The sequence below is a fragment of the Pholis gunnellus genome (assembly GCF_910591455.1).
Source record: "Pholis gunnellus genome assembly, chromosome: 17".
NCBI classification, from domain to species: domain Eukaryota; kingdom Metazoa; phylum Chordata; class Actinopteri; order Perciformes; family Pholidae; genus Pholis; species Pholis gunnellus.
In genome coordinates, this window is record NC_136544.1 from 15,855,514 (window position 1) to 15,863,344 (window position 7,831).

Consider the following 7,831-nt stretch of genomic DNA (forward strand, 5'->3'; position numbering starts at 1 on the left):
CCAGCTGGCCTCTGCCACGTGACGCCAGCATCTGGTATCTGGGCTGTGGCAAAGTTCACGGGCCTCCTGTCCTCTATACCTCACGTCATCACGAACATCCTGCACACTATACACACACACACACCTGGTGCTGCATAAGACTGAAAGCAGGGTTCCTGGTTACCTTTTTAACGAACACACCGGTAGGATATGAAAGAATGAAAGTCTTTCTACTGGCCATCAGTGTGTCAGGAGATGTCAGTGTTTTACATTCTGGTTGCCTAAAAATGTGTTATTCAGCGTTGGATTGTGCTTAGCTCCACCCTCTCGTGTCACTTCTGGTTGCAAAAAAATATAAATAATGTCGACGGCCAAAAACCAAGATGGCGACGGACAAAGTGCTAAACTTGGGGCTTCAAAGCGGCTTCCAAAATCCAACGGGTAATTTCCCAGTGACTACGTCCACTTCTTATATACAGACTGTGGTTGCTAAACAATCTAATTCTAAAGAAAGAGAGATTCTTTACTCTCTCAAGAAGCTGTATGCTCATGCAGGAAAAACACGACCTGTGCATCATTACACTGTTAAAACTGCATGGGTGACTTGAGCCGTGGGTGGATTCGAAACGTGGTGAAGAATTTGTCATCTGGCAACTGCACCAGTCGTGAGTCAAATGCCACATCGGCGCTTTTTCAGAAGTTTCTAAGTAACGATGTCACGGGCTAGAAGTTCTGCGCCTGTTTGTTCTGCCTCCAGCTGCATGTGAAGCGCAGATAAGAGGTGACGGAGGAGCGTTCGCTCGAACGACGTCTCGGAGGATCAACAGTGCACAACCCACACACATCTGTGCTGACGAGGACAGCCCTCCTCTAATAATACAGCTCTGTCCTCCACATTGGGTTGGACATAACCTCAGGGTGGGTGAGAGACAGAGACAGAGAGAGACAGAGAGACAGAGAGAGAGAGAGAGACAGAGAGAGAACATGTCAATTCTCGCGATAAGCTACATTTTTCCTTTGTGCACGTGTAACTCTTCCCACCTGTTCTGGGAAAACTCTTGAGGGATGGAAACACCAACTCATGAATAAACAGAAGGACGGTGCATGTTAATGTGAAAACACACGGCTCAAGCTTGTATGACTCCACCACAGAATGTTTTACTTGATTTAGAAAAGATACTCTGAATAGCAAAGTCAGGACGGAAACCTCAGCGGTGTTACTCCTGTCCGTGGTAGACGTTTTGAATCTGTTCTTGTTACAAGGGCTGCAGTGGGGCTCTACAGGTTTCATTGATGACATTTAGTCAATGTTGAATGGATTTGCTTGTATCAAATTTTGCTCACCGTGCACATGGCATCATGTTGGATCAGCTCTGTGGTTTGTATCGATGTGTTCAGCCTACAAGGCCATTCCTTTATACCTCTGAGTGGTAAGACAAGTGGATTCTTGGAAGCTCTGTAAAGTTGCTGTTGATCCATAGAAATATCGTCTTTCGTCCTGGAACACATCTGGAAAAAGCTGCACAGTAGTAAGTGAATGCAGCTCCTTTTGCTTTATTGGCGATGATTCCATCACACGTCTTACAATCACATTCCAGGATCTCATCCAGAGGTCTTTCTCTCACAGAAAGAGTTAAATTTCAGTCTAAAATCAATCAAACTTTAATTGTACAGCATCTTTCATGCACATTAGTGCCGGTAAAAGTCATATCTAACATTCTGAGAAATGAGACTAAATGTAAACCACCATACTTTGGTGTACAGAAAGGCTGTTATTAAAGCCTTTGTGTTGTCAGATGCAGGCAAAGTGTAAGATTCCCACATGGAGAGAAACAACCGTATCGAGCTCAGGTAGCCTGTCAGTGAGAAAGAGGAGACGTATGAAGTACAAGCCCCAGTATTGATTTACCGAGGATCTGGGTTAACAACATGCATCTGGGGTGCCTCGCTTTGTGCCAAAGATCCTCGTGTTCTAATCAGAGACGCCACGTTTTTTCTCTAATTCCCAGAAAAACTTTCCACAGATGCCCTCGAAAACAATCCCAGGAAAACACCGGGTTGCAGCAAACATTTCTTTACAGAAGAACAAACTGTCAACAACCTCTGAATGATTCCTGACACCAAGCTGCACAACAGCCATTTTTTTACAGTTAGTTATTTGTATAAAATGTGACGGCTGGTGTGACACATCGGGCATTCAGCTCAGCCTCTGACTGAGCTCACATCACCAGAAACTCTGGTTCCCTCTGTTATTTCTGTCCAGTCTCTTCTCCTTTTCTCAAGCAAGTATTCTCTTATTGTTATTTTATGATAGAGAATATGGACAGCAGACACAATAGATGGTAGACTCACAGCCTCCCATCGCATGATTAATGTCTTGACCTGGGTAATAAGTGCAGCATTGACAACCAGTTATATGAACATGAGGACAGTTTTCTTTAATTAAGGGTATACGCTTTGGGCTACTTTGGGCCTTTCTGGAGCTCCTCTTTAATTAGAGATGGAGCATATGTTTCAAGGACACTTTGCTCCGTGCTGCCATATGAGGTGCATAGGAACATGCTGGGTTTGACAGCCTGAAATTCACTCCACGAAGTCAGAAACATGTTCTGTCCACTAAGAAGAGGATGACCTTTAAAGACAGGGACAGATAAAGGTAACAATTAAAAATTTACTACCGCCATTATGCCAGCTCCATCAAACCAGGCAAGAACTACGCTGCTAAGAAGCTAATAATCACTGATGATGATGATAAAACACTGGTAGCAACGTGCTAATTATTTCAGGAGCTGAATCCAGTAGTAGTCCAAAACTGTGATGATAAAGACTTCTCCATGGAGGCAAGATTAATGCGTTGCCGGAGGTGTCTTTGAAGTAGAAAAATTGGCAATTTTCGGTGGCCATGGAAGATTTGTCCATTTGAAACGAGAGCAGACAGCGGAGTGAAGTCTTCCTGATGGATTCGAGAACAGCTTGGGTCAGATAAACAAAGCAGCGGGCACCGAACACAGATCGATAGGCTGAGATAGGTCAGAAGATGGTGTGGACGGAGAAGGTCAGGATGGGTCAGAGCAGTTTGTCCAACAGTGCACACGGGGTTGCTCTTTGGCCACCCATTTACTTTTAGCAGCGGATAAAGATTCACTCTGCACTTGAAAACAAAAACAAAATAAAATGTTCCCGGTATTTGGTTTCGGTGCGTTACAATTGTGCCGCTATTCAAAAGACACCCATTTCATTTTGAATGCAGTAACCATCAAACAGACAGATCCAGACAATGACCACGATCATTTTCCAGCCATGAGATGAAAGCGTTCCCCAGCAGGTGCTTCCCACAAGATGCATTAGCTGCTGATATTAAAGAGTGGGCATTGTGCTCAGTGCCATTCCGTCTCCATTGCACCCCCTCCACTCTATGTGGGAGGGTCATGACCACTCAGCCGGAGCTACCTCTCCCACCAGAGATCAGACAGACACAGCGGGCCATGCACCGCGACCACACCGCCTTGAATAGCACACACAGATGCCCGCTCACACAGACACAGAGTTAGTCACCATAGCTCAGAGCTGAAACGCTGCTCAGGGTAGCGGGGAGTAAAATAACTGTGTTGATGATACTTTTTGAAACTTTTCTGGACTTCACACATTCGTCTTATTCCTGCCAGCTGGTTTACTTCCATTTGCAGTGAACACGATTCATCAAAAAACATGGGTGGATAACCTAATTCAAGCACTGAGGATAATATGCTCACATTGCTCATTCTGGTTGTTGGAGTAAAGTAACGCTACGGGAGCTGTGCTCTAATATCCTTTATTTAAAAAAAGTAATCTAAGAAGTACAACTTTTTGTTCTTAACTTAATGTAGAAAAAGCAGAGACAGATGGCTAGGCAGCTTACTAACATCTTATCCCTGCGTAAACATGGTCCTTGTTTAAACACAAGTTGCGTTGGACCAATAAAAAAATCAATTATTGCATAGCTGCATAACACGGGGATAACAAGAAAAGGGAGGCAGTGAGGAATATAGACTAAGAGTCCAAAGTCATGCTAGAAGCTCTATGAGGCTATACTTGACACAGCGTCAGCATGCTAACATGCTAACAATGCTAATGTAATGATGTTAAGCAAGTATTAAGTTAAGCGTGTTAGCATGCTAACATTTGCTACAGACCACTTAACTCAGTACAGTTAAGGCTGATGGGAATGTCATTTGTTTTGCAGCTACTTAGTCATAAAACAAAGAATGCACAATGTTAAAATACGGCGTCTCCGCATTGTATCATTTTGTAATCTTACTTTTTACGGTTTCTGATTTCTGATTGTTTACAGCGCTAATAGCGCCAAACCGTAAGAACAAATGGCATATGCTCTCAAAAAAATGGGCGGGGCAGGAAAGGTTTAACAGTTGTGTAAAATATTAAAAGTATTTGGTGCAGAGAATGAAAACAAATTGGAAAACAAACTCCACGACACCATTCCATCACTTCAAAGAGGACAGAGGGCAGAGAATCGTAGCTGCTACGTGGATCAGAAACACGTGACTGAAGCTACACTATGGCGTGTTCATTTTGCTGCATCACTGCTCCTTGACCATCTCACGCCAGCAATCGCATGCGTCAGTCACTGACACACACACACACACACACACACAGCACTGTACATACTGTACGCTCTAACATGCACTCACGCTGCTGGGTTTTTAGTGCGAGCTCAGCCCTCTGACTATATTGAACCATCAGTAAGTTGAGAGACTGGTCAGTTTGACTTTGCAGAAATGTGCAGTATTGCATTTTGAATCCCAGGCAGGCAGTTTGCTTTCATCAATGCACAAAGGCTTATAAGAGGCAGAGCGGAGCTGGCACCGGTGAGGCACATTGAGTTTGAATTGACAGCTGCTGAGCTCTGAGGTGTGTCTCCAGTGTAGGCGGGTGGCTGGGCCTTAGAGACCTTCTATATTCCTGTTGGCATACTCAAGTTCAATAGACGGCCTGTCTTACACAAAGCCAATGTGACATCAATAGACCGTAGCGGTGTAAAATGAACTATTTGGTGCAGAGAGCTACATTAAGTCAGCCTTACTGAGGCTAATACAATAAAACCAATGTGTTTTTACACCAGCTACCGAATAAGATAAGCTACAAAGAGGCTTGTTCTCCCATATAACACTTAAACCTAACTTAAAGTTAGAGCCTGATCTCATCTGTACTGAGAGCCAGAGTATGCTAGTAATCCTGAATGTCCTCAAATGCTTTGGAACAGGAAGGCATTTGACAAAGAGATCATGTGGGTACACTGATAGTACATTTTGTCCACTTTAAAGAATCAGCTGGTCTACAGCTACTCCAGAAGCATCCTGCATGCAGAACTAGCAGGGCTTTTAAAGGGTAAATATAGAGGCACTGTTTTATGTGCATGTAAAGTACCCGCAGGCCGTTTGTGAAGATGCACTGCTGGAGAATACGTCAGTGCCCTGTAAAATCTACCGGGAGAGCACGGTGTTCAGTATTTGTCTAAGCATAAACATCCATGAACTTTCAGAGATAAAACTCCTTCTTTGTAGCTACTAACAGTCAGCCAGCGACTCTCTGAACTCCTGATGTGATTAAAGTTCTCGTTGAGCAAATGTACAAAACAAAGCCTCAAGAAGGCAGCACACTGACGGAATCTAGTTCCTGTGTTTGCACGGTCTCGCTGCTGCAGCCAATTGTGCCTGCAGTGGAAAACAAAAACATCGTGAACGATGCTTAACCCAAGCTGATTGAACATGGGGTTAAAGAGGAAAGGAAGTAAGCTGTTGGAAAGAGAGGGGCACTAAATAATCGAGAGCTCCGACTGACCCAGTGTGATACTTTGATGGTCCTACGGACCACATGGGTCCCAGAAATCAGTGAAACATTACCGTTGACTCGGACACACACTGCTGGCTGCTCGGATCGATCGCCACTGATCGCTCCCTCCTTGCTCGGCTGTTAAAAGCCATTACCACTGTTGTCTCCATCGATCACCGGCAAAACGTGCGCGTCCCGGTCCCAGCGGACGACAGCTGTCCTGTGCCGAAGGTCTGCAGTCTCGCACCTTCTTTGTGTCTCCCACCCATCTCCGGAGAGAGAACTAGGACACAGAGGGGACAACAGGGTTCACTAATAAAGGGAGGGAGGATTGATTAGCAAACTGTCACACGAACCTGATAAAAAATACATTTATAAACCAAATCAGTGTTTTGTTTTTTTTAGATTCTTGCACCGCACGCGAGCTGTAGGGTTAGATGGCGGTCGTATACAAACTGCAGGACTTTTGATGTTGGAGAATTAAGTTCGCTGTTTGAAATTAGTAGCAAATAATCAGATTTTTAAGGCGACAGAGTTAGCACACAGTCCTAATGAGCCCTGTTTAGTCTGCATGCTTCTGTGTTACTTCCAGTATATAAAGACATATCCTGCATTCACTGAGCTGTGTAAACTGCACATTACTTCAACTCGCTCTGTTCGGGTGTCTTTGCTCCAGAGCTCAGAAGCATCCAAAAGAAGTCACTGTATATGAATCCGTTATTTACAACTGACAACACTTTAAAAAGGCGTCGCTGATGTGATTGAAAGGCCGAGGGGGAAGCGCCGCCTCCGCCCACTCATCACGGTAAAAGTGAGTATCCACATTAACACCAGTTCAGTTACTGTACAAACTGTTGTCAGAAAGTATCTGTCAGAATGTGATGAATACTCTTGACAGGAAATATATATTGTATTTTTAAAAAGTGTTCAAACTTTTTTTGCTTGCTAACAGGAAGATGTCTCTGAGGTTACTGAGAGAGAAAAGAAAAGCTGGAGTGAGGAATTCAGCTCTGTGAGAGCAGAAGGTTTTATTCTGTGATTGATTTTAAAGTAGGAAGACAGTTACTGGATCCAGTGCTTCTGAAAATCCCCCACTGGCATCACAAACCTGCAGCTGCAGCAGCGATATTTATACTTCAGATATTCTGGCTTGAAAAACTTTTTTCAAATCATTTCTTTTTTAAGTATTCATAATCAGAAGATCATTTTATAGAACAAACAAACTTGGATATTTCTCATTCAGGCTGCAGTGCTTGAATTCAAGTCATGAAGAATTACACTGCAATGTTGTGCCTTTTTATGTAAGAAACAAACTCTCACTATGCCCTAATCTCACAGCCTGATTTAAGATTCAGTAAAGCATGCCGCTGTAAACATGACTCGAACCATATTTGTTAGTAAAAACAACCTCCATCATCATTACAGTGAGCTGCTGTGATACAGTGGCCTTGAAACAAACAGTACTGTAATCCTGCCTGCCAAAAACTATTTGCACACCTCATTACACTGTGGCTGTGAAAATATGTTCAACATCTTAAGACAAGAACCTGGAATGATTTATGAGGCAAAAACAATGAGAATTAATCCGCTGTTTACTGTTGTTTGAAGTTAATGTATCGGAGCAAAGGGCTAAAAAGACATGAGTGATGAGCAAAGGGAGCGCTAAACTGTAATGCTGCTAAAATAGTCAACATGCCTTTCTTCATTGTGTTGAAAAAGAAATTAAATGTGGTCGCTGACATCATGTTCTGTGATTTCTGTCCTGAAATATTTTTGTTTCGATTATTCTATCAAGTGTTTTTTATAAATAGATAGGGACCTGCTAAGATGAAGGGACATGCGTTACAAATGAGTGCAGCGATGGGTAAACACGGCCGGGTCCATCAGCAGGTACCTATGTGCTCCCTTAGAACACATTACGTAATAAAAGTCAACGCTCAGCACGGCGCTCCTCTCCTCCAGTCTCAGGTGGGGTCAGAAGATTTGAAGCAGCCTGAACACAACATCAACCGCAGAACTAAAG